Source organism: Emys orbicularis, chromosome 12 (genome assembly GCF_028017835.1).
Source record: "Emys orbicularis isolate rEmyOrb1 chromosome 12, rEmyOrb1.hap1, whole genome shotgun sequence".
Taxonomy (NCBI): Eukaryota; Metazoa; Chordata; order Testudines; family Emydidae; genus Emys; species Emys orbicularis.
This window is the reverse complement of record NC_088694.1, coordinates 38,347,041-38,375,003: the sequence shown is the minus strand read 5'-3', so window position 1 is coordinate 38,375,003 and position 27,963 is coordinate 38,347,041. Positions and strand designations below refer to the sequence as shown.

The window sequence follows — 27,963 nt, the reverse complement described above, 5'->3', positions numbered from 1 at the left end:
TGTCCCTGTGGAGACTCATGGCCGGCTTTGCCCAGGAGGGGCAGGGATGGGGCAGGAGAACTCCCAGCAACAGAGGGCTGCACAGGAGTGAAAGGGGAAAGCAGGGGACCCCCTGCTCCCAGCCCATGGACAGCACCAGGGCTCTACAGGACTCTGATGAAGCGCACGGGCTGCTGCTGCCGGTTACAGCCCACACGGATCCTGCGGGTCTGGGATCTGGCCCTGTAGACACAGCACCCTGAGCGGGAGCCGGGCACCACCCAGCAGGTGGTGAGCTTGTAGAGTACTTTGTTGTCACAGTGCCGGATTGGGCTGCATCTCCCTCCCAGGATGCAGATGGCCTAGAGCTGGCTGGCGGGGGTGTGGATGAAGGTGCTGGTGATTTTGCAGAAAGTGAGGGTCAGACCCCGGCGCTGCATCATGGTGTTGCAGTAGCTCTGGTTGTTGGGGACGCTGGTCTTGGGGAAATCAACATAATGTCTGAGGAACTGCTGGTTGCGGTTTCTTGGCCTGCACTGGGCCATGCCGGTGACCAGCAGGAGGAGGGTCGGAAGAGCAAGGGGAAGGGTCCCCTCAGAGCTATGGCTGCGACTGTCACTGGATCAACCTGTGGTGGGGAGGGGGGAGATGGATGGAGTCATAAATATAAAGGGAAGGGTAACAACCTTCCTGTATACAGTACTATAAAATCCCTCCTGGCCAGAGGCACCAAATCCTCTTACCTGTAAAGGGTTAAGAAGCTCAAGTACCTGGCTGGTACCTGACCCAAAGGACCAATAAGGGGACAAGATACTTTCAAATCTGGGGGGGGGGGGGGGGGAGGCTTTTGTTCTGTCGGTTCCGTGCGGCTTTGGCCGGAGCAAGATCAAAGAAGCAAGCAATCCAACTCCTATAGAATTAGTAAGTATTTAGCAAGGAAATGCGTTAGATTTACTTTTATTTTGGCTTGTGAATTTTCTCTGTGCTGAGAGGGAGGGTATTCTTGGTTTTCTTTTTGTAACTTCAAAGTTTTGCCCAGAGGGAAACACCCTGTGCTTTGAATCTGATTGTCTGTGAGATTATCTTCCATTCTAATCTTACAGAGGTACTCCTTCCACCTTTTTTCTTTAATTAAAATTCTTCTTTTAAGAACCTGATTGATTTTTCGTTGTTTTAAGATCCAAGGGTTTGGGTCTGTGTTCACCTGTACCAATTGGTGAGGATATTATTCTCAAACTGCGACGAAGTGGGGATTTTCTTGGTTTCTTCTTGTTTTCGGTGGGGTTTCAATGGTTTGCATGCGGAGGGGGTGGGACTCAGTTTCCCTGGGTGTTACTGGTTTAATGAGGTGAGGGGAGAGGGAGTTTGTTGTTACAGAGGACCAGAGAGGGAACTTGGGACCCCAGCCAATGGCCTGGAGGATGGATACCCCAGCGACCGGTGACCTGAGACCCTGACCCGGAGATCCAGCTCAGGAGTTGCAGCCGGTTCTGGCCAGTGGGAGAACAATGGCTGCAGAGTGAGGACCCAGTGACCTAACCAGCCGGTTCCAGCCAGAGGACAGAAGCGAGGAGAGGAGGCTCCAGTTTACGACCCTGTTTACCTGGAAAGAAGACAATGGACAGAGACGGGGCTTGGGGCCGGGGATCTCAGATGCCGAGCTGGGAAGCAGGGGGGCTCTGGCTTGGAGAGGGGGAGCAGGCAGAGCCCACCTGGATGCAGAGAGACTGGGATGTGCTGGGCTGAGGGAGGCCAGGCCTGAGGCCCTGAGAGTTTCCTGTGCTGTGTTCAACTCTCAATAAACCCTCCTGTTTTATGCTGGCTGGGAGTCACTCCAGTCTAGAGAACAGGGTTGCATCAACCCCTTCGGAGGTGGAGGCCCGGGGGGTCCAGAGCGAGTGGACTCCCTGAGGGGGCCCACAGCGAGAAACAGGTGTGCTAAGGCTCAGAGAGGTGCAGCTCCAGGAGGTGGTGGGGCTTAACCCCGAGAGAGAGTGGACCCCCGAGAAGGGCGCATTGAAAGGGGCACCCCCCACGGACCGCACTGGGCCAAGAGTGGGCATGATCTGTGAGTCCGTGACACAAGCCTCCCCTGGAAAGGGGGTGTAGGGGCTTGGGGGATTATTCTCAAGCCTGCCCAGGAAAAGGGGTGTAGGGGCTTGGGGGTATATTTGGGAAAGGTAGGGCTCCAAGTGGCCCTCCCTAAATGTTTGTTTAAATTGCTTGGTGGTGGCAGCATTACCTAATCCAAGGTACAAGGAAGGATTTGTGCCTTGGGGAGTTTTTAACCTAAGCTGGTAGAAATAAGCTTAGGGGGGTCTTTCATGCGGGTCCCCTCATCTGTACCCTAGAGTTCAGAGTGGGGAGGGAACCCTGACATGGTGGCAGAGCGGTGGGATCATTTTGAACCAGAGATAATTTTGAACCAGAAGCACAAACCTCAGGACAATTTTTTTCTTCTTCTTTCAGCTGCTTGGGGAAAGCAGGAGGTTTTTTTCCTTTGCTCTCTCTTTGCCTGGAGGCAAAGGTGTTAGGTTTTTTTTAACAAAGGTGTTAGCTACAGCCAGGGAATTCACAAGCAGTTTTTTTTTTCTTTCTCTTGGGATTAGCTAGGATGACAGAAAGTGACGTCCAGAAAAAACTGGAATTAGCCAGATTTGAGGCTGAAGAGAAACAAAAAGAACATGATAGACAGATGGCCAGAGAAGAAGCTGCCCACAAGAGGGCTGTGGAGGCCCAGAGGGAGGCCCAGAAGCATGAACTGGAGTTAGAGAGGATAAGGGCTAAGCAGAATGTACCAGACAACCCTGGAAATCCTTCTCCAGGTACCGCTTCCCATCCCAGAAAGTTCCCCACCTACAAGGCAGGCGATGATACTGAGGCCTTCTTAGAAAATTTTGAAAGGGCCTGCCTTGGGTACAGCATCTCTACTGACCAGTACATGGTAGAGCTGAGACCACAGTTCAGTGGACCTTTATCAGAGGTGGCGGCTGAAATGCCTAAGGAACACATGAACAGTTATGATTTTTTTAAAAAAAAGGCCAGAATTAGAATGGAGCTAACATCCGAGCATGCCCGTCGGCGGTTCAGAGCCCTAAGGTGGAACTCAGACGTGTCATTTACCCAACACGCCTGCCACATTGAAAAAAATTGGGATGCCTGGATATCAGGAGCAAGTGTTAAATCTCTGGAAGATCAGTCTTTCCTAATGAAAATGGAGCAGTTCCTAGAGGGTATTCCTGACGAAATAGAAAGGTACTGTGACAGCGTACCCCATAAGGCTTTATGGGGGGGTGTTTATAAATGTATGTATGATATAACTGAAATATGTTTTGTGCTGCCTGTGCCATGTAACATATCTCCGTAAAGGTTATGGTCTACTATATCTATTCATCCTTTGTACATATATACCATTTTCTACTTGAGGTTAAGAATATGGGCTGTATGCTTGCTTGATTTCTAAGTAAGCTTGGTGAGGCATTTGGTCAGCTTCTTTAGGAAGGAATTTGCCAGGTTAAGTACCTGATCAGGAAACACTTGGGGAACAATGCATCTTGGAATGCTCCAATCCACATGAGAAGTCTTCCTGGAGACATGCAAGATACCATGTGGACAATGGCGTCGGCCTGTAAAGACTGAGTCATGCAGGGGCATGTGACTTGCCCAGGTGACTCCAAAACTCCATCTTGGAGCTGGACTTTGCATAGGAGGGAGGTCTCCACCCACAAGAGAGAGTCTATTTAAACCTGTGGGAGACCCCTCCATTTTGTCTTCAGCTGGCTAAAGAAGGAACCTCTCCACCCCCCGAGGATACTTGAAGGAGACTAAAACAAAGGACAATAACTACAGGGGGTGTGAGTGATTGCTGGACCCAGGCTAAAAGGAGATTATCCTGTAAAAGGGAGTGCTCTGGAACTGGTGAGGAAATCATCTGTATTTAGTTTGATTAGACATAGATTGGCGCATTGTATTTTGCTTTGCTTGGTGACTTACTTTGTTCTGTCTGTTACTACTTTGAACCACTTAAATCCTACTGTCTGTATTTAATAAAATCACTTTTTATTTAGTAATTTACTCAGAGTATGTATTAATACCTGGGGGAGCAAACAGCTGTGCATATCTCTCTATCAGTGTTATAGAGGGCGAACAATTTATGAGTTTGCCCTGCATAGGCTTTATGCAGGGTAAAACGGATTTATCTGGGTTTAGACCCCATTGGGAGTTGGGCATCTGAGTGCTAAAGACAAGCACACTCCTGTGAGCTGTTTTTAGGTAAACTTGCAGCTTTGGGACAACTGATTCAGACCCTGGGTCTGTGTTGAAGTGGACTGGAGTGTCTAATTCAGCAAGACAGGGTGCTGGAGTCCTGAGCTGTCAGGGAAAACAGAAGCAGGGGTAGTCTTGGCACATCAGGTGGCAGCTCCCAAGGGGGTTTCTGTGATCCAACCCGTCACAGTGGCGTAGTCGGCAGGATCTGTGCACAGCTGATTGCTTTGAGATACTGGTAGTGATTTTAAGTGAGTTTTAAGTGTGGTGGCTGGAGAACAGACAAAGTGGTTACTGGTTTGTTATTTTCTGTTTGCTTATTTCGGGAAAGGGAAGTAGGGACAGAAAAGGAAGCAAAATAAGTAAGACGGAAGATCAGAAGATGACCACATTGATAGCAAAATTGACTGGCAGAGCTCTGGACATATTCAATAAGATGCCTGTTGATGATGCTTCAAACTATGGTAAATTTAAGGAACTGGTTTTGAAACAGTTTCAGGTTACACCTGAAACCTACAGGGTTAAATTCAGGAGCCTTAAGAGGGGATCTGGATTAAGTAATGTGGCTTATGCCAATGAAATGAGAGATTTGGTAGATAAATGGGTGCGGGGGAGAGGCATTACCAGCTTTGAAGGGATGTGTGATCTGGTTACTCAGGAACACTTCCTGAATATGTGCAGTGATGAGGTAAAACAGTATTTGTGGGACAAAAAGGTAAATGCAGTGGGTGAATTAGCTGAGTATGCTGACTCTTATGAACAAGCACAAGCTGCGAGCAAACATAAACCACTGGCGGAGGGGTATAAGGTTGGGGGAAAGCAGAATCACCGTTTTACCCCTGGGTCTGGGAAAAAGGAGGCTGGGCAGTCACCCCCCCATTCTCCTGTTACTCGTCCCAAATTTCCTGCACAAGCAGGGGATCCCAGACGGTGCTTTCACTGCAATTCCCCAGGGCACCTGAGGAGTAGCTGTCCCAAATTGAAGGAGAATAAACCTCCCTTGTCCCATGTTAGCTCGGTTGCCTTCAGCCCTGAGGCCCCAGAGGGCACCCCCACCTCTTATCACACCAGCTTGGTGGACATGGGGCCCAGTGAAGCGGACAGGGAACACATCAAGGTTGTCAAGATCGATGGCATGGAGTGTCTGGGATGGAGGGATACGGCGGCTCAGTTCTCTCTGGTTCGACCGAGTGTGGTCCCAGATGCTAGCGTTCTGACGGGGCAGACGACCCACATTAAGGGGGTGGGGCCGCAGAGGTTCCCTGTGCCCCTGGCTAAGGTTCATGTGGAATGGGAAGGTATGGAAAGGGATTTACTGGTGGGGATGCTCGAGGACATCCCCGCGGACATGTTGCTGGGAAATGATTTTTTCAGCAGAACTAGGACTGTTAGTGTGGTAACTCGCAGCATGAAGAAAGGCTGTGAGGGGGAGGCTGTTCCGGCTGATGACTGTAGGTCTGATGCAGCTGAACAGCCAACACCTCCTGCCCCAGGGAACATGGTGGTGGGTGACTCAGAGGGAGTCCCCAGGGATGGGGCGGGGACCTTGGAACCCATAGAGGAGTTGGGGGAGGGTCTCATTGACAGAACAGTGCAGGGAGGCGGGGTACTTCCAAATATGGGAGAGGCAGAGCCAGGCCTCTGTCTGGCTGAGGACAACAGGCTCCCAGGGGTGGGGGCAGGGGAGATGCAGTCAGTGCCCTGGGACGGGGACGCTATCTCAAGGGTTGTCAGGAATTTGCAGCTAGACAAAGGGCGGACCCCTCCCTTGAAAGTATAAGAAAGTGTATCTCGGAGGGAAATCCAGGAAGGGAGGGGGGGAGAAGTTTTTTGAAGAGGACGGGAAACTGTACAGGCAGGCCCCTGTAGGGAAAAACCAGGGTCCCGGTCAACCCTATAAGCAGTTGGTTGTACCCAGCCAACACCGGGGGGAATTAGTGCTGGTAGCGCATGACAGTCCCTTTGCTGGTCACTTGGGGGTACAGAGAACATATGACAGGCTGAGGAGGAATTTCTACTGGCCAGGGATACAGAATGATGTGAGGGATTATTGTAGGACTTGTGCGGTGTGTCAGGAGAGGAAGAAGCCGGGGGGACCCCAAAAGGCTCCGCTGCATCCCTTGCCCATCATCCAGGAGGCATTCCAAAGAGTGGCAATAGACATAGTGGGTCCTATGCCACGCCCCACCCGGAGAGGGAACAAGTATATCTTGGTGGTAGTAGACTTCGCCACTCGGTACCCTGAGGCAATTGCACTGTCTAACATAGAAGCCGAGACCGTGGCAAGAGCTCTGCTCACCATATTCAGCAGAGTGGGCTTCCCTAAGGAAATTTTGTCTGATCGGGGGGCAAACTTTATGTCGCAGTTGTTCAATGAGCTATGGAAGGTGTGTGGAGTGAAACAGCTTAAGACGGCCCCCTACCACCCCCAGGCCAATGGGCTGGTGGAAAGATTCAATGGGACCCTAAAATCCATGCTGGGGATGTATGCCAAAAAAAGGGGCCAAAGTTGGGATGAACTATTACCGTTCCTGCTGTATGCCTACAGGGAGGTACCCCAAGAGTCCACAGGCTTTTCTCCATTTGACCTTCTGTATGGGAGGAAAGTGAGGGGACCCCTCGATCTCATCAGGGATACCTGGGAAGGATGCAACACGGTAAGGGAGGAACCCGTGACTGAGTATGTCCAGAGGTTCAGGAGGGAGTTGAAAGACATGATGGAGATTGTACAAAACAACCTCCAGAGCAGTCAGGCCAAGCAAAATGTGTGGTATGATAAAAATACTTGTAAACGCACTTTTGATGTAGGAGATTTGGTCATGGTACTCGGCCCTGCCAAAAAGTTCAAGATGCAAAACTCCTGGGAGGGGCCCTTTGAAGTGGTGGAAGTGGCGAATGAGGACACTTATAAAGTTAAAAAGCCCCTGGATGGTGCGGTACCCCAATTGGTACATGTAAACAGACTCAAGGCCTATCACAGCAGAGTGGCCGAGGTAAACATGATCTGTTGTGTCGAAGGGGAAACTGAGGCACACCCACTCACTGATCTGATGGCTGAATGCCAAGACCGGTCGTCCCTTGAAAGTATAGAAATCTGTAGTGAGCTGACACCACTCGAAAGGAGGGAAGCGTTGTCAACACTGCAGAAGTACAGTGAGGTATTTTCTAACAAACCAGGGAGGACGCACTTGCTGTCCCATAGGATCCTCACGAAAGGGGCTCAACCTCCTCCTTCCAGGCCTTATAGGCCCACCGGCAAGGTGAAGGAGCAAATTCAGGCTGAGATACAAAGCATGTTGGACTTGGGGGTGATTAAGGATTCCGACAGTGCATGGGCTTCCCCTGTGGTCTTGGTCCCCAAAAGAGATGGCACCGTTAGATTTTGTGTAGACTATAGAAAACTCAATGCTGTCACTGTAACAGATGCATACCCCATGCCAAGAATTGATGACATGCTGGATGTGCTGAGCCAAGCCAAGTACCTTAGTACCTTTGATCTGACCAAAGGTTACTGGCAGATCCCTCTGGAGGGACAGGCGCAACAAAAATCAGCTTTTATCACGGACATAGGGCTCTATGAATTCACAGTGTTACCTTTTGGTCTGGTAAATGCGGGTGCCACCTTCCAGAGACTGGTCAACAGAGTGTTAAATGGCTTGCAGCATTATGCTAGGGCATATATAGATGACATTGCTGTATTCAGCAACACCTGGGGTGACCACAGAGAGCACCTGGAAGTCGTGCTATCAAAGCTCAAAGAGGTTGGGCTAATGGTGAAGCCCTCCAAGTGCAAGATAGGGACAGCCAAAGTCCCTTATCTGGGGCACTGGGTGTGGGGGGGTAAAATATCCCCCGACCCTCTTAAGGTGGAAGCCATCATGAAATGGCCTGTACCCCAGACTAAAAGGCAAGTCCAATCCTTCATAGGCTTGGCAAACTATTACAGGAGGTTTGTGGTGGGGTTCAGTGACGTTGTGTCCCCAATCACGGACTTATGTAAAAAGCATCAACCTAATAAGGTCATTTGGTCAGAGGCATGCCAAAAAGGCTTCAACAAGGTAAAAGCACTCCTGTCTGCGAAGCCTGTGCTGGCCAGTCCTGACTTCGAAAAGCCTTTTGAGTTGTGCACTGACGTGTCAGACACAGGGTTGGGTGCTGTGCTGATGCAGACAGGGGAAGACAGTAAGAAGCATCCCATTGCCTTCCTGAGCAAAAAACTGTCCCCAGCCGAACAGAATTACTCTGTTATAGAGAAGGAATGCTATGCCATTGTGTGGGCCGTCAAACAATTAAGACCTTACCTTTTTAATAGGAGGTTCAGAATTCTAACTGACCATTCACCTTTAGTATGGCTTCACCGAACTAAGGGCACCAACTCCAAACTGCTACGCTGGAGCCTGGTCCTACAGGAGTTTGACATGGAGATTACTCATATTAAAGGAAAGGAGAACTGGGTAGCAGATGCCCTGTCCAGAAAAGAGGAACTTTAGGTATACTGCCTCCGCCATGGACAGTGTCCAAGTCTCTGGCAGTAAGCTCAGGGGGAGGGTGTGACAGCGTACCCCATAAGGCTTTATGGGGGGGTGTTTATAAATGTATGTATGATATAACTGAAATATGTTTTGTGCTGCCTGTGCCATGTAACATATCTCCGTAAAGGTTATGGTCTACTATATCTATTCATCCTTTGTACATGTCAAGGCTGTATCCCAACTTTGAACTTTAGGGTACAAATGTAGGGGCCTGCATGAAGACTTCTAAGCTTAACTACCAGCTTAGTTCTGGTCCGCTGCCACCATCCCAAAGCTAATTCCCTTTCCTGGGTAGCCTTGAGAGACCTTCACCAATTCCCTGGTGAATACAGATCCAAACTTCTTGGATCTTAAATAAGGAGAAATTGACCCTTCCCCCCTCCTTCCTTTCACCAACTCCTGGTGAATACAGATCCAAACCCCTTTTGGATCTTAAAACAGGGAGAAATTGACCCTTCCCCCCTCTTTCCTTTCACCAACTCCTGGTGAATACAGATCCAAACCCCCTTTGGATCTTAAAACAAGGAGAGATCAATCAGGTTCTTAAAAAGAAGGCTTTTAATTAAAGAAAAAGGTAAAAATCATCTCTGTAAAATCAGTATGGAAAATAACTTTACAGGGTAATCAAACTTAAAGAGCTTAGAGGAACCCCCTCTCTCTTAGGTTCAAAGTATAGCAAACAAAGATAAGCACTCTAGTAAAAGGTACATTTACAAGTTGAGAAAAGTAAATCTAAGACGCCTTGCCTGGCTTTTACTTACAATTTTGAAATAAGAGAGACTTGTTTAGAAAGATGGGTAGAACCTGGATTGATGTCTGGTCCCTCTCAGTCCCAAGAGCGAACAACCCCTTAAACAAAGGACACACACAAAAGCCTTTCCCCCCCCAAGATTTGAAAGTATCTTGTCCCCTTATTGGTCCTTGGGGTCAGGTGTCAGCCAGGTTACCCGAGGTTCTTAACCCTTTACAGGTAAAAGGATTTGGAGTCTCTGGCTAGGAGGGATTCCATAGCACTGTACACAGGAGAGCTGTCACCCTTCCCTTTATAGTTATGACACGCCCCCCAAATCACAGATAGTGTTGGACGTCCGGTTCCACACTGGCTGTGATTTGTTCCTGGAGCTTTAGGAGAAAACAGAGTTAATAAGACACATGTACCTTTAGATATACTACTGATTATATAAAAACTAACAATATGTTTCATTCCAAGAACAATTGTTAACCAGTTAACTCTGGGAAACTTTCCCGGGAGAGTGCATCAGCCACTTTGTTAGAAGCTCCCGAAATGTGTTGTATTTCAAAATCAAAATCTTGGAGAGCTAAACTCCACCGAAGAAGTTTTTTGTTATTTCCCTTGGCGGTATGAAGCCACTGTAGCGCAGCATGGTCTGTTTGTAGTTGGAACCGCCGTCCCCAAACATATGGGCGTAGCTTTTCCAGCGCGTTCACAATGGCGTAGCATTCCTTTTCGCTGATTGACCAGTGGCTTTCCCTCTCAGACAGTTTCTTGCTGAGAAACACGACAGGATGGAATTCTTGATCCGGTCCTTCCTGCATTAAAACTGCTCCCACGCCTCGCTCGGACGCATCTGTGGTTACTAGGAACGGTTTGTCAAAGTCTGGGGCCCTTAGCACAGGGTCAGACATGAGTGTTGCCTTAAGCTGGTTAAAGGCCTTTTGACACTTATCAGTCCACTGAACTGCATTTGGCTGTTTCTTTCTGGTTAGGTCTGTCAGCGGGGCGGCGATTTGGCTGTAGTGTGGTACAAATCACCTATAATATCCGGCCAAGCCTAAGAAGGATTGGACCTGTTTCTTTGACTTTGGAACCGGCCACTTTTGGATAGCATCCACTTTGGCCTGTAGGGGATTTACAGTTCCTTGACCCACCTGGTGTCCCAGGTACGCCACTCTGTTTTGGCCTATTTGACACTTTTTAGCCTTAACAGTTAGTCCTGCCTGCCGGATGCGCTCGAAGACTTTTTTCAGGTGCTCCAGGTGTTCTGTCCATGAATCAGAAAAAATGGCCACATCATCGAGATAGGCAACGGCAGATTCTCCCAATCCCGCTAAGAGACCATCTACAAGTCTTTGGAAGGTGGCGGGTGCATTTCGCAACCCGAAAGGGAGTACATTGAATTCATACACCCCTGCCTGGGTGACGAAGGCGGACCTTTCCTTAGCGGGTTCATCTAGTGGTACTTGCCAGTACCCCTTGGTTAAGTCTAAAGTAGAGATGAATTGGGCATGTCCCAATTTCTCCAATAGCTCATCTGTGTGTGGCATTGGATAGTTGTCAGGATGAGTTACAGCATTTAGCTTACGGTAGTCCACGCAAAAGCGTATTTCCCCATCTGGTTTGGGAACTAGAACCACTGGAGATGCCCATGCACTGGTAGAGGGGCGGATTATACCCATCTGTAGCATGTCCTGGATCTCCCTTTGTATAGCCGCTTGGGCATGAGGTGACTCCCGGTAGGGTGGGGTTCTAATTGGGTGAGCATTACCTGTGTCAATGGAGTGGTATGCCCGTTCGGTCCGTCCTGGAGTGGCTGAGAAAATCGGTGCAAAGCTTGTGCACAGCTCCTTTATCTGCTGTCGCTGCAGACGTCCCAGGGTCGTGGAGAGGTTCACCTCTTCCACGCCACCATTCCTTTTTCCTTCATAGTAGACACCTGCAGGCCACTCCGCGTCATCAGTTTCCTGGGCTGTAAACTGGCAAACGTTTAATTCTCTAGAATAAAAGGGCTTAAGAGAATTAACATGGTATACCTTAGGCTTTATGTTGGAGGTGGGGGAGGCTATGAGATAGTTAACAGCTCCTAGGCGCTCCTGGACCGTGAATGGTCCTTCCCACGACGCTTCCATTTTATGGGCCTGGAGCGCCTTTAAGACCATGACTTGGTCTCCTACTTTGAAGGACCGTTCTCTGGAATGTTTATCATACCAGGCCTTTTGCTCTTCCTGAGCATCCTTTAGGTTTTCTTTAGCAAGGGCTAAAGAGTGTCGGAGGGTGTTTTGTAGGTTGCTTACAAAGTCTAGAATGTTAGTTCCTGGAGAAGGCGTAAACCCCTCCCATTGCTGCTTCACCAACTGCAATGGCCCCTTAACCTCGCGGCCATACACAAGTTCAAATGGTGAAAACCCTAAACTGGGATGTGGTACAGCCCTGTAGGCAAAAAGCAACTGCTGCAACACTAGGTCCCAATCATTGGAGTGTTCATTTACGAATTTACGTATCATGGCCCCCAAAGTTCCATTAAACCTCTCCACCAGACCATTGGTTTGATGGTGATGAGGGGTGGCAACCAAGTGATTCACCCCATGAGCTTCCCACAGGTTTTTCATGTTCCCTGCCAGGAAATTAGTTCCCGAATCTGTAAGGATGTCGGAGGGCCAACCTACCCTGGCAAAAATGTCTGCTAATGCCTGGCACACACTTTTAGCCTTGGTGTTGCTTAAGGGTACAGCTTCCGGCCATCGGGTAGCAAAATCCATGAAAGTCAGTACGTACTGCTTTCCTCTGGGTGTCTTCTTTGGGAAAGGACCCAGAATATCCACAGCTACTCGCTGAAATGGGACCTCAATTATGGGTAGTGGCTGGAGAGGGGCTTTAACCTGGTCTTGGGGCTTTCCCACTCGTTGGCACACCTCACAAGACCGGACATAATTAGCAACGTCCTTGCCCATTCCCTCCCAGTGGAAGGACTTCCCCAACCGGTCTTTGGTTCTGTTCACCCCAGAATGGCCACTGGGATGATCATGGGCTAAGCTCAAGAGCTTTACCCGATACTTAGTGGGAACTACCAACTGTCTTTGAGGATGCCAGTCTTCCTGGTGACCACCAGAAAGAGTCTCCTTGTATAAAAGTCCTTTTTCTACAACAAACCGGGATCGGTTAGAAGAGCTGAGAGGCGCTGGGGTGCTCCGTGCCGCTGCCCAAGCTTTTTGAAGGCTGTCATCTGCTTCCTGCTCGGCCTGGAACTGTTCCCTTGATGCTGGAGACATCAGTTCCTCCTTGGACTGTGGACTGGGGCTTGGTCCCTCTGGAAGCGATGCAGGTGCTGGGGCTTTTTCCATTGACTGTGAACCGCTGTCCGCTGGTGCACTATGTGGTATTTCAGGCTCTGGCTGAGCCTCTTGGGTAGGGTTATCTGCTGCTTCCGCCAGTTTAGGCTCGCTGGTGCCCTCTGGCATTGGAGTTGTAGACGGGGTTGCAAGCGCTGGACTCAGTGCTGGCAATGGTTCTGGTGCTGGTTGCGTTGCCAGTTCCGGTTCTGGGACTGGCTTTGGCTGGGTCTCTGGGATTGGATCCACTACGGCTGTTGCAGTCGTTGGCAGGGGATCCGGTTCCACCACCTGTGTTTGGGTCTCCGGTAACACAGACGGGGCCCTGGTGGACGGCTCAGGAACAGGGATGGGGGTGAAAGCTTGCTTAGCCTGGCTGCGGGTGACTATTCCCACCCTCTTGGCTAGCTTCACATGGTTGGCCAAGTCTTCCCCCAGCAGCATGGGAATGGGATAATTGTCATAGACTGCAAAAGTCCACATTCCTGACCAGCCCTTGTACTGGACATGCAACTGGGCTGTAGGCAAGGTTACAGACTGTGACACGAAGGGTTGAATTGTCACTGTAGCCTCAGGGTTGATGAGTTTGGGGTCCACTAGGGATTGGTGGATAGTTGACACTTGTGCCCCAGTGTCCCTCCAAGCGATAACCTTCTTTCCGCCCACTCTCAAGGTTTCCCTTCGCTCCGAGGGTATGAGAGAGGCATCTGGGTCTGGGGTTCTTTGGTGTGATTGGGGTGTAATGAACTGTAATCGGTTGCAGAGTAGCAGCCGTGTTAGTCTGTATCCGCAAAAATAACAGGAGTACTTGTGGCACCTTAGAGACTAACAAATTTGCATTATGCAAGGCACTGCATTTAGCCGTATGGAGTGGAAATCCATCAACTTCATGAAAAAACTCGTACTAAATTTGTTAGTCTCTAAGGTGCCACAAGTACTCCTGTTATTTTTGTAATCGGTTGGGGTTTTTGGGGCAGTGAGCCTTTATATGTCCCAGTTCATTACATTTAAAACATCGCCCTGCTAAGGTATCACCGGGGCGATGTTGGTTGATGGAGACTGGTGTGGTGGGGTGAGAAGGCGTCTGGGGTTTCCCTTGGGATGTGGGTGGGGCCTTGGGTTGTCCCCGGTGGTAAGGTTTTGTTTTGGGTTGCCCCTTCTGATATTCACTCCAACTGCTACTAGCTTTTTTCTTTTCTGTCACCTCCACCCATTTGGCTCCAATCTCCCCCGCCTCGGTTACAGTTTTGGGCTTCCCATCTAGGATGTACCTTTCTATTTCCTCAGGAACACCCTCTAAAAACTGCTCCATTTGCAATAGGAAGGGCAACTCTTCCGTAGATTTAACATTTGCTCCTGATATCCAGGCATCCCAATTTTTCCCAATGTGGTAGGCATGTTGGGTAAATGACACATCAGGTTTCCACCTTAGGGCTCTGAACCGCCGACGGGCATGCTCAGGTGTTAGCCCCATTCTGATTCTGGCCTTGTTTTTAAAAAGTTCATAACTGTTCATGTGTTCCTTAGGCATTTCAGCCGCCACCTCTGCTAAGGGTCCACTGAGCTGCGGCCTCAGCTCTACCATGTACTGGGTTGGAGGGATGTCGTATCCAAGGCAGGCCCTTTCAAAATTTTCTAAGAAGGCCTCAGTATCATCGCCTGCCTTGTAGGTGGGGAATTTCCTGGGATGGGAAGTGGTACCTGGAGAGGAGTTGTTAGGATGGTCTGATGCACCCTGCCTAGTCCTTGCTGCTTCCAGTTCCATCTCTTTTTCTTTCAGCTCCATCTCTCTTTTATGGGCCTCCTGTTTGGCTTTTTCTTCTCTTTCATGGGCCTCCTGTTTGGCTTTCTCTTCTCTTTCATGGGCCTCCTGTTCAAGTTTTTTAATTTCAAGCAGTCTTTGATGTTTTCTTTCATTTTCTTCTGCTTCTAGTTTGGCCAGTTCTATTTTGTTAGCTGCTTCTTTGGTAGTCATTTTCCTGTTTTCTTGTGCTGGGTCACACCCTCTGCAGTTGACTGAAACTGGGATGTATTTAGCTCAGGCTCCTGCTGAGTGCTGCTGAGTTAACAGAGACTTTCTAACTAGCTACTTCCGAGGATGTAAAAAGAAAAAAAAACAATTCAGATTGTAAATTACCTTTACCAGATCAAAGTTTGCTCACTTATTTGAACACTTCTCTTAACAAAGCCCCTTGTTAAAAAAAACTTAACACCTCTGCCTTCAGGCAAGGAGAGATAAGATATGCATCTACCTTCAGCTCTGCTCTCCAAGCAGCTAGAAGGAAAAAAAAATCTCTTACTGGCTTTTGGGTTTAAAACGATCCCACCGCTGTGCCACCATGTCAAGGCTGTATCCCTACTTTGAACTTTAGGGTACAAATGTAGGGGCCTGCATGAAGACTTCTAAGCTTAACTACCAGCTTAGTTCTGGTCCGCTGCCACCATCCCAAAGCTAATTCCCTTTCCTGGGTAGCCTTGAGAGACCTTCACCAATTCCCTGGTGAATACAGATCCAAACTTCTTGGATCTTAAATAAGGAGAAATTGACCCTTCCCCCCTCCTTCCTTTCACCAACTCCTGGTGAATACAGATCCAAACCCCTTTTGGATCTTAAAACAGGGAGAAATTGACCCTTCCCCCCTCTTTCCTTTCACCAACTCCTGGTGAATACAGATCCAAACCCCCTTTGGATCTTAAAACAAGGAGAGATCAATCAGGTTCTTAAAAGGAAGGCTTTTAATTAAAGAAAAAGGTAAAAATCATCTCTGTAAAATCAGTATGGAAAATAACTTTACAGGGTAATCAAACTTAAAGAGCTTAGAGGAACCCCCTCTCTCTTAGGTTCAAAGTATAGCAAACAAAGATAAGCACTCTAGTAAAAGGTACATTTACAAGTTGAGAAAAGTAAATCTAAGACGCCTTGCCTGGCTTTTACTTACAATTTTGAAATAAGAGAGACTTGTTTAGAAAGATGGGGAGAACCTGGATTGATGTCTGGTCCCTCTCAGTCCCAAGAGCGAACAACCCCTTAAACAAAGGACACACACAAAAGCCTTTCCCCCCCCCCCAAGATTTGAAAGTATCTTGTCCCCTTATTGGTCCTTGGGGTCAGGTGTCAGCCAGGTTACCCGAGGTTCTTAACCCTTTACAGGTAAAAGGATTTGGAGTCTCTGGCTAGGAGGGATTCCATAGCACTGTACACAGGAGAGCTGTCACCCTTCCCTTTATAGTTATGACAGTACATATATACCATTTTCTACTTGAGGTTAAGAATATGGGCTGTATGCTTGCTTGATTTCTAAGTAAGCTTGGTGAGGCATTTGGTCAGCTTCTTTAGGAAGGAATTTGCCAGGTTAAGTACCTGATCAGGAAACACTTGGGGAACAATGCATCTTGGAATGCTCCAATCCACATGAGAAGTCTTCCTGGAGACATGCAAGATACCATGTGGACAATGGCGTCGGCCTGTAAAGACTGAGTCATGCAGGGGCATGTGACTTGCCCAGGTGACTCCAAAACTCCATCTTGGAGCTGGACTTTGCATAGGAGGGAGGTCTCCACCCACAAGAGAGAGTCTATTTAAACCTGTGGGAGACCCCTCCATTTTGTCTTCAGCTGGCTAAAGAAGGAACCTCTCCACCCCCCAAGGATACTTGAAGGAGACTAAAACAAAGGACAATAACTACAGGGGGTGTGAGTGATTGCTGGACCCAGGCTAAAAGGAGATTAGCCTGTAAAAGGGAGTGCTCTGGAACTGGTGAGGAAATCATCTGTATTTAGTTTGATTAGACATAGATTGGCGCATTTTATTTTGCTTTGCTTGGTGACTTACTTTGTTCTGTCTGTTACTACTTTGAACCACTTAAATCCTACTGTCTGTATTTAATAAAATCACTTTTTATTTAGTAATTTACTCAGAGTATGTATTAATACCTGGGGGAGCAAACAGCTGTGCATATCTCTCTATCAGTGTTATAGAGGGCGAACAATTTATGAGTTTGCCCTGCATAGGCTTTATGCAGGGTAAAACGGATTTATCTGGGTTTAGACCCCATTGGGAGTTGGGCATCTGAGTGCTAAAGACAAGCACACTCCTGTGAGCTGTTTTTAGGTAAACTTGCAGCTTTGGGACAACTGATTCAGACCCTGGGTCTGTGTTGAAGTGGACTGGAGTGTCTAATTCAGCAAGACAGGGTGCTGGAGTCCTGAGCTGTCAGGGAAAACAGAAGCAGGGGTAGTCTTGGCACATCAGGTGGCAGCTCCCAAGGGGGTTTCTGTGATCCAACCCGTCACAGGTACATCCTAGATGGGAAGCCCAAAACTGTAATTGAGGCGGGGGAGATTGGAGCCAAATGGGTGGAGGCAGGGCCGGTGCAAGGATATTTTGCGCCCTAGGCGAAACTTCCACCTTGCGTGCCCCCCCGCCAGCATTGCTTATTAAAAACTTTCAAAAATAATGTGGCACTGTTCATTAGAATTAATACACGTTTGGCTTGAAAAAATTTATTAATTTAATTATTTAGTCTACATATTTAATGAAAATAAATGAATAACCTGACAGTGCTGACATTGTTATTGTTTTCACTTTGCACAACATAGCATTGATCTTAAAATAAATCACATACATTATACACAATACACTGTCACAGGGTAACACATTATAATTTAGAATTTATTTTTCTGTGGGGAAGGGAAGCAGACCAGGTTGAGTCAGTGGGGTATCGGGTTTGGTGGGGAAGGGAAGCAGACCGAGTCAGTGGAGTATCTGGTTAGGTGGGGAAGGGAAGCATACCGGGTTCGGTCAGTGGGGGTTCGGGTTTGGCTGGGGAGTGCAAGGGGAGCAGACCGGGTTCGGTCACTGGGAGGATCGGGTTTGGCTGGGGAGGGGAAGGGAAGCAGACCGGAATTGGTCAGTGATGGTTCGAGTTTGGTTGGGAGGAGAAGGAAGCAGAATGGGTTCGGGTCAGTGGGGGATTGGGTTTGTCTGGGGAGCGGAAGGGAAGCAGACAAAGTCAGTGGGGTATTGGGTTAGGTGGGGAGGGGAAGCAGACTGGGTTCAGTCAGTGGGGGTTCGGGTTTGGCTGGGGAGTGCAAGGGGAGCAGTCTGCAGACCAGGTTCGGTCACTGGGAGGATCGGGTTTGGCTGGGGAGGGGAAGGGGAGCAGACCGAGTCAGTGGGGTATCAGGTTAAGTGGGGAAGGGAAGCAGACCGGGTTCGGTCAGTGGGGGTGTCATAACTATAAAGGGAAGGGTAACAGCCCTCCTGTGTACAATACTATAATCCCTCCTGGCCAGAGACACCAAAATCCTTTTACCTGTAAAGGGTTAAGAAGACCTGACCCAACGGACCAATAAGGGGACAAGATACTTTCAAATCTTGGTGGGGGGAAGGCTTTTGTTTGTGCTCTTTGTTTTGGGGGTTGTTCGCTCTTGGGACTAAGAGGGACCAGACATCAATTCATGCTCTCCAAATCTTCTGAACAAGTCTCTCATATTTCAAACTTGTAAGTAACAGCCAGGCAAGGCGTGTTAGGTTTATCTTTGTTTTCTCAACATGTAAATGTTCCTTTTTGCTAGGGGGATTACCTCTGTTTGCTGTAACGTTGAACCTAAGGCTAGAGGGGGTTCCTCTGGGCTCTTTGAATCTGATTACCCTGTAAAGTTATTTTCCATCCTGATTTCACAGAGATGATTTTTACCTTTCTTTGTTTAATTAAAAGCCTTCTTTTAAAGAACCTGATTGATTTTTCCCTGTGTTAAGATCCAAGGGGATTGGATCTGGACTCACCAGGAATTGGTGGGGGGAAAGGGGAGGGGAGAATGATTAATTCCTCCCTGTTTTAAGAGCCAAGGGGTTTGGATCAGTGTTCACCAGGGAATTGGTGGAGGAGTCTTTCAAGGCTACCCAGGGAGGGAAAGGTTTTGAGGGGGAAGACAGAGTTTCCCAAATAACTCATAAATCATTTGGGTGGTGGCAGCAAAAGCAGATCTAAGCTGGTAGTTAAGCTTAGAGGTTCTCATGCAAGTCTCCCACATCTGTACCCTAAAGTTCAGAGTGGGGAAGGAACCTTGACAGGGGGTTCAGGTTTGGCTGGGGAGTGCAAGGGGAACAGACCGGGTTCGGTCACTGGGAGGATCGGGTTTGGCTGGGGAGGGGAAGGGAAGCAGACCGGGTTGATTCAGTGGGGTATCGGGTTTGGTTGGGAGGGGAAGCAGACTGGGTTCGGTCAGTGGGGGTTCGGGTTTGGCTGGGGAGTGCAAGGGGAGCAGTCTGCAGACCGGGTTTGGTCACTGGGAGGATCGGGTTTGGCTAGGGAGGGGAAGGGAAGCAGACTGAGTCAGTGGGGTATCGGGTTAGGTGGGGAAGGGAAGCAGACCGGGTTCGGTCAGTGGGGGTTCGGGTTTGGCTGGGGAGTGCAAGGGGAGCGGACCGGGTTCGGGTGTGGAGGGGGGCGGCAGGCGGGGTAGGATTCAAAGAGCCGCAAGGTGAAATGGGTGCTCTCCTCTCCAGTCCCTGGCATGCAGCAGCAGTGGGCCAAGTGCACTTGCAACAGGGCAATGGGAGTTTGTGGCCTGCTTTGCCTTCACGAGTCCGTCCTGTGCCCGAACTGGGGAGTTGAATGCTGGGCTCTCGCTCCGGCAGGGGGGCGTGGGGCAGGCAGGACTGTGAAGGCAGAGAGTGCGCGGCCCTCACGCCAAAGCAGGGTCGGGAGGGTAGAAAGCTGGGATGCAGGGAGGGGGGTTAAAGCGGCTTAGCCGCCCCTCCACGCAAGAGAGCCCGCAGAGCTGCCAGCTGCAGCCTCCCTCCCTTCTCTCCCCAGGGAGCAGAGTCTCTGCCCTGGAAAACCTGCAGCCCGCCCTCCGAGGAGCATGCCATGTGCAAGTCGGCCCCGCTTGCACCACACTGACAGCACAGCTCAGCCCCAGCGGGGAGTCTTACACTTCCCGCCTCAAGCTGCTCCACTCTCCTTCTGGCTGCTGCTGTGCAATCTACAAGACAGAGGAGCTAGTACTGTAATAATGTACCTACCAACACAGCAATCTGTACAATTATCGATTCACAATCAAAGGACTTCGCTGGCTTTCTAAATGGCAGGAGTCGGAGAGCAATTCATTGGGAGCGTGATTCTTATCACCTCACTATAGTCTGCGATCTAATCAAAGGACTTCCCTAATCGCTGGCTGTCTAAATGGCAGGAGAGCAATTCACTGGGAGTGTGGTTCTTATCTACGTCCTCCCTACAGTCTGCGATCTGCAACCTGCGTCTTGATTGCTATCTGGTCCTATTTTTAGGCACCGCTTTTCGGCGCCCCCCAAATCTTGGCGCCCTAGGCGGCCGCCTAGTTTGCCTAGTGCTTGCACCAGTCCTGGGTGGAGGTGGCAGAAAAGAAAAAAACTAGTAGCAGTTGGAGCGAATATCAGAAGGGGCAACCCGAAACAAAACCCTACCACGGGGGGCAGCCCAAGAACCCACCTACATCCCAAGGAAAACCCCAAACCCCTTATCGTCCCACCACACCAGTCTCCAGCAACCCACCTCGCCCCAGTGACCAGTCCGCTGGGCGATGTTTTAAATGTAATGAGCTGGGGCATATAAAGGCCAACTGCCCCAAGAACCCCAACAGATTGCAGTTCATTACACCAGAATCATACCAAAGGTCCCCAGGCCCAGATGCCTCCCAGATACCCTCAGAGCGAAGGGAAACCATGAGTGTGGGTGGGAAGAAGGTTACCGCGTGGAGGGACACGAGCACAAGTGTCAGCTATCCACCAATCCTTAGTGGACCCCAAATTCATTCAACCCAGAGGCCCCGGTGATGATTCAACCCTTCATGTCAAACTCTTTAAACTTGCCTACAGCCAAGTTGCCTGTCCAGTACAAGGGCTGGTCAGTAATGTGGACTTTTGCAGTCTATGATGATTATCCCATTCCCATGCTGCTGGGGGAAGACTTGGCCAACCATGTGAAGCTAGCCAAGAGGGTGGGAATGGTCACCCGCAGCCAGGCTAAGCAAGCCTTCACACCTAGCTCTGTCCCTGAGCCTTCTACAAGGGCCCAGTCTGTGTTACCCGAGACCCAGACTGAGGTGATGGAACCGGACCCCATGCCAATGTCTGCAGCAGCAGTAGTGGATCCAGTCGCAGAGACCCAGACAGAGCAAGTCCCAGAACCGGAACTGGCGGAGCAACCAGCACCAGCACCATTGCCAGCACTGAATCCAGCGCTTGCAAACCCGTCTACAACTCCAACGCCAGAGGGCACCAGCGAGCCTGCACTGGCAGCAGCAGATAACCCTACGCAAGAGGCTCAGCAAGAGCCTGAAATACAACATACTGCACCAGCAGAGAGCAGTTCACAGTCCACGGAAACAGCCCCATCACCTACATCCCTTCCAGAGGGACCAAGCCCAAGTCCACAATCCAAGGAGGAACTGATGCCTCCAGCATCAAGGGAACAGTTCCAGGCCAAGCAGGAAGCAGATGACAGTCTCCAGAGAGCTTGGACAGCGGCATGGAGCAACCCACCGCCTCTCAGCTCTTCTAATCAATCCAACAAATTAAAGGTTTGTCAGTTTACAGCCCAGGGAGGAGATGACGCTGAGTGGCCTGAAGGTGTCTGCTATGAAGGAAAAAGTGACGGTGGCATGGAAGAGGTGAACCTGTCCATGACCCTTGGACGTATGCAGCGACAGCAGATCAAGGAGCTGTGCACTAGCTTCGCGCCGATGTTCTCAGCCACCCCAGGACGGACCGAACGGGCATACCACTCCATTGACACAGGTAATGCTCACCCAATTAGAGCCCAACCTTACCGGGTGTCTCCTGAAGCCAAAAGTGCTATAGAATGGGAGCTCCAGGACATGTTACAGATGGATATAATCCGCCCCTCTAACAGTGCATGGGCATCTCCAGTGGTTCTAGTTCCCAAACCAGATGGGGAGATACGCTTTTGCTTGGACTATCGTAAACTAAATGCTGTAACTCGCCCAGACAACTATCCAATGCCACGCATAGATGAGCTATTGGAGAAACTGGGACGTGCCCAGTTCATCTCTACCTTAGACTTAACCAAGGGTACTGGCAAGTACCGCTAGATGAACCCGCCAAGGAAAGGTCAGCCTTCATCACCCATGCAGGGATGTATGAATTTAATGTGCTCCCTTTCGGGCTGCAAAATGCACCTGCCACCTTCCAAAAACTTGTAGATGGTCTCCTAGCGGGATTGGGAGAATCTACCTTGACGATGTGGCCATCTTTTCTGATTCATGGGCAGAACACCTGGAGCATCTACAAAAAGTCTTCAAGCGCATAAGGGAGGCAGGACTAACTGTTAAGGCTAAAAAGTGTCAAATAGGCCTAAACAGAGTGACTTCCCTGGAACACCAGGTGGGTCAAGGAACTATCAACCCCCTACAGGCCAAAGTGGATGCTATCCAAAAGTGGCCTGTCCCAGTGTCAAAGAAACAGGTCCAATCCTTCCTAGGCTTGGCCGGATATTACAGGCGATTTGTACTGCACTACAGCCAAATCGCTGCCCCACTGACAGTCCTAACCAAAAAGAAACAGCCAAATGCAGTTCAGTGGACTGAAGAATGTCAGAAGGCCTTTAACCAACTTAAAGCGACACTCATGTCTGACCTTGTGCTAAGGGCCCCAGACTTTGACAAACCGTTCCTAGTCAGGGAGCTGCCCCCAGCTGGCATAGACCCTCCTGCTAAGGGTAGGGGGTGGCTCACAGCCCTGGGTACCCTGGGGAGGAGTCACACTTTGCGTGGGGCAAAGTGGGAACAGAGGTGCATGCAGCCCCTGGCAGGAGGAGGGAATGGAGGACCCTGGTCTGGAGGGGGCACAATCGGGGGCATATGGATACCCTGCCAGGGAAGAGATTTGGGGGCATTGCAGGGGACCCTGAAGTAGAGGGGGGGCACCCATGGAGCTTGGTGGCAGAAAGGGGAGATGCGAGGAGCCCCTGGCGGGTATGGGCCCCGGGGTTGTGAAAGCTTTCCCTGTGTGTGCAGGGTTCTCCAAGCCATCATGGTGACAGCCGCCTGCCCCAGTCCACAGGGAGCAAGAGGGGATCGTTTCCGATGCCTGCGACATCCCAACTGCCAACCGACACCTGGCGAGCCATCAGGGTTCGGCAGTGCGCGATGGGCCCTCGGGCGTCACCCTTCCTGGGATGGGGTGGGGCCAGGCCGCACTGCTGGGTTTGTGGGCAGCCCCGGTAGGGCCAGATCTAGGCCAGCCCTGGGACTGTGGGGGTATCAAAGCCCCAAGCCTGTGAGCACCGGGGGACACTACAGGGGGAATGGGACAGGATCCGGTGCAGAGGGGGCCTGGCAGGGCCCCATAGCTGGTGCCAGTGGAGAGGGGTGGCTGGGAACCAGCCCTGGGGCCAGCCCCTCCCTGGCCATTATCTGGGGGGGGAGGGATAGCTCAGTGGTTTGAGCGTTGGCCTGCTAAACCCTGGGTTGTGAGTTCAATCCTTGAGGGGGCCACTTAGGGATCTGGGGCAAAATCAGTACTTGGTCCTGCTAGTGAAGGCAGGGGGCTGGACTTGATGACCCTTCAAGGTCCCTTCCAGTTCTAGGAGATGGGATATCTCCATTAAAAAAAAAAAAAATCTGTGGGGTCTGGGCTGGTCAGGGGGAAAGAGAGAGAAGAAACTGATCATCAGACTGGACAGTGTATCCAGCCAGCCCAGCCTGCCCTGGATCCCGCTTAGCCCAGCCAGCCCGGCCTGCCTCAGATCCTCCTGGGCCCAGCCTGGCCTTCCCTACTCCAAGAGGACACATCAGGGGATCAGATAGTGACAAGGAGACACAGCGAGTCAGAAAGTCAGCAACCCTAACCCTAACACTAACAACACACACACCTGGACACACACATACACACACACACACACACACAAACACACTCTGCACCCAGAGCTGAAGTGAGTTTCAGTTTGGAGCTGGCTGGGAAATAAAGAGGGGCGCCCCGATGAACAGGGCTCTGGCCTCCCTGGGGCCCCCAGATGGGGTCCTGTTGTCTGTATTGGCAAGACCTGTTTTGGACTGTGTTCCTGTCGTCTAAATAAACCTTCTGTTTTACTGGCTGGCTGAGAGTCATGGTGAATCGCAGGAAGCCGGGGGTGAAGGGCCTTGTCTTCCCCACACTCCGTGACACCCATCCACAGCCTTTGCAGCGCTGTCCAGCCAGGCTGGCTGGGACCCTCCTTTCAGAGACAGGCCAAGCTGAGGTTTGTCTCCTCGGGGAAGGATCAGGGTGTGTCTCAGTCCCCCCGTGACACCCCCGATGCCCATTGTCCGTACCCTAAACAGGACACCCCTCCCCTGAGGGATTTGTTTTTCCCTGGAGATTTTCCTTGTGACTTTACACCCCATGGCTCAGCGTCAGGCTCAGCAGGGAAAATAGGCCCATTGAGAGTGCTAAAATGCCCCCATCCCTCCAAACTCACAGACTGATTCTGCATTGGCTGGAAAGTGTTTTATTGCAAGAAGCAGCAAGGAAACAAAACTCAGGGACAGCTTCCAGGTCCCCGCCTGGGACGATCTTCTCCCCACAACATGCCCCCGATACCCAACGGGTGAGGAATGGGGGGGCGGCTGTACTGCACAATGGGCATCCAGTGAGGTGGGCACTGGGCTCAGGGTCTCAGTGCCAACAGGGGGGTGGTTGCCCAGATTTTCAGTCGTGTGGCTGGGGACTGGGCACACAGTGTGGGAAATCCCCCCGCAGGCCCCGGCGCTGTATTATGCGGTTGCAGTAGAGCCGGTTGTTGCCAGCGCTGGTCTTGGGGAAGTCGACATGTCGGGTCAGGAACTTCGCTGAGCTGGGCCAGGCAGGCGGCCAGCAGGACCAGGGTCAGGAAGAGCAAGGGGTGGGGTCTTCTGGGGGCCATGGCCGTGTCTGTCACTGGATCCACCTGCAGTGGGGAGAGAGAGAAGACTGATGGAGACAGCACAGGGTGGGGATCTGCCTCCTCCATGGAACATCCTGGGCCCAAAGCCTGCCCCTGCCAGCCCATTCTACCCCTAAAGCCTCATTAACCCGACCAAGATCAGGGCCCCGTTGTGCCAGGAGCTGCACAGACAGACGCCCGACCGAGATCAGGGCCCCTTTCTGCTCAGAGTGTCCCAGACACAGAGTGAAATGCAGGCAGAGCTCACGCTGCATGGGAAACAGGGAAGGAAAGGGTTCTTCTCCCCCCCGTTACAGGTGGGGAAACTGAGCAGAGAGAAGTTCCAGTTGGGGTCTTCAGCTCCCTTTGGGGGGCCCAACTCCCATGGACACACCCCAGGGTTTGGCCTGCATCCGGGAGGTGGGGTGGGGACTTGGAAATCCGCATCCTAAGAAACAGGGAATGAAACCTCAGGGCTCCTAAACCCCCGTGGGGGCACACAACTAGTAGAGCATCCGGCCAGGAACTGAATTCAGCGTTACTGCTTTGTCTGTGATGTGTCCATTGTCCTGACTCCCAGCCCCACTTCCTCGTACCACTAGACCCCACTCCCCTCCCGGAGCTGGGGATACAACCCAGGAGTCCCAGCTTCAGGTGTCCCGCTAAATCCTTTCATTCTCTTACCAAGATTGTGATCTAAACTTCTCCGGGGTCAACCTGGAGTCGCTCCCTTTCTGCAATGGGGGCCGGGCAGGAATCTGCATCCTGTTCCCCCACACTCCACCCTACCCTACCCCACCCTATCCACAGTAACCCCCATCTGCAATGGGTCTGGCCTGGATTCTGCTTCCAGCTCCTCTGGTGTCAATCCACAGTGCCCCTCTCTCTGCATTTCCCCCCTGGCTGGGTTTGTGCTCAGCTTATCCAACTCCTGGGGCTCCGGTCAGAGATGGATCCAGCTGCCGGCAGAGCTGAGAGTCCCTGAGCCCCCTTCCCCTTCAGGTGTCCTTATATAGAGCCCGGCCAAGCAGCTGGGGTTGGGGTGGGGCAGCTCCTTCCACCAAGGGCCCCAGAGATTCTGGGTAGGGCAGTGAGTTAGGGGGGAAGCGGGCACACGGCAGGATCCTGAGACACTGGGAACCCCCCAGCCCCAGTGCACCTCTCCCTGTGATCCTCAATCCAATGTTTCCCCAAGAATGGAAATGGAACCTAGAAGTCCTGGCTCCCACGGCCCCCTGCTCTAAGCCATGAGACTCCACTCCCCCTCCAGAGCCAGGGATAGAACCCAGGAGTCCTGGCTCCCAGCCTACCCTGCTCTAACCATTAGACCCCACTAGCCTCCCAGAGTCGGGGATAGAATGCAGGAGTCCTGACTCCCCATTCCTTTAACTGCATGGCTTTGGTGCCCCAGTGAATCTACCACCTTACTGGTGTCCTGGGTACCCCATAACCACAACTCCGTGCTCCAGTCAGTCCCTGCCCAGGTTCCCTGCCTGGGTTCCTGGGCATGGGGATCCCTGGGCATGGGTCCCAACTAGGGGAGAGGCTTGCCTTGCTGGTGGAGATGCACGTGCCCAGCAGAGTCAGTGGGAGCTCAGTCCTGCCCCAGCGCCACGTGAGCCCCAGGGCCTGGGGCAAGGGTGAGGGCTGTAGAAGACATGGGGCTCGGTACTCTCTCCCAGGTGTGTGTCCTGCTCTTGCAGTGTGTGTGTGTGTGAATGTTTGAATGTGTGTGTGAGAGAGAGAGCTGGAGCAAGAATATGCATGGGAACATATCTGTACAGTGTGTATGAGTGTGTGTGCATTGTGTACAAGTGTATGAGCAGTGGACACGTGTGTATGTGTGTGTGTATGTCTGAGCAGTGTGTATGAGTATATGTGTGAGCAGAGTGTGTACGAGTATGTGAATGCATCTGGGTGTGGAGTGTGTTCGGATGTGGGTGTGTGTCTGTGTGTGTGTGTTGTCAATGTGTTTGTGTCACTCTGTGGCCGGGGGTGCATTTGTCCCTGTGTTTGGCTGATCTGGGGCTTTCTCACCAGCTGATCTTCTAACCATCTGATCCCTGATGTGTCCTGTTGCAGTAAGGGAGGCCAGGCTTGGCCCATGGGGATCCAGTTCAAGCCAGGCTGGCTGGGCCCAGGAGGATCCGGGGCAGGCTGTGCTGGTTGGGCTGAGGGGGATCCGGGGCAGACCGGGCTGGCTGGGCCCAGGGGGACCTGGGACAGGCCGAGCTGGCTGGATACACTGTCCAGTCTGTTAGAGCAAAGGTCAACTACTCGCCTATTATCCCAGCTGTTCCCACATGCACGTAGCCCCGTTTCCCGGATATATGTATAGCAAGACAATCAATCAAGGAAGTCGGACATATGCATCCTGAAGACCCCCAGAAGAATAATCAATCAAGGAGGTCCAACAGATGTATCCTATTTACCCCTAGAAAGGAATTTAAAAATTCCATAGGTTAGCAGAATGTATGCATGCTAAGTTGTTTGTTACTGTGTATAAAAAGGCCTGCTTTGCGCTTGTAAGGTGTGTCTCTCTCTCTGGCACTAGCCGAGGGGAGCACCCACTCAGCTGACTGATCAATAAAGAACTTGAAGCCGTCTTCTAGACTCCCGTGCCTCCTTGGGGTAATTGGGCAGCTCCAGGGGGAAACGAGCCCATTTGGCTAACAAGTCTGATGCCCTGTTCCTTCTGTCTTTTTCTGCGTCCTGCCTGGACCCCTCCTATAACAACTGGGGAGAGGCAGGCCTAGAGGCCAGTTCCCAGCCACCCCTCTCCACTGGCACTGGCTATGGGGCCCTGCCAGGCCCCCTTTGTGCTGGCTCCTGTCCCATTCACTCTGCAGTGTCCCCCGGTGCTCACGGGCTCGGGGCTTTAACATCCCCACAGTAGGTCCAGATCTGGCCCTGATGGGGCTGCCCATGACCCCGTCAGCCTGGATCGGCCCCAGCCACATCCCAGACAGGGAGCGATGCCCGAGGGCCCTTCCCGCCCTGCCCGCCCCACTGGCTCCCTGGGTGTCAGTTGGTGGTTGGGATTTCGCAGGCATCAGACTTGATCCCATCTGTCCTTTGTGGTCTGGGGCAGGTGGCTGTCACCATGACAGTTGGGAGAACCCTGCACACACAGGGGAAGCTGCTTTCACAGCCCGGGGGCCCATACCCACCAGGGGCTCCTCGCATCTCACCACCCCCGGCCCAAGCTCCAT

General features: G+C 51.2%; 1 pseudogene; it reads right to left on the bottom strand.

Annotated features, from left to right (window-relative positions):
* Positions 1 to 143: 143 nt before the first annotated feature.
* On the bottom strand, positions 144 to 27,963 carry LOC135886136 (ribonuclease-like; annotated as a pseudogene).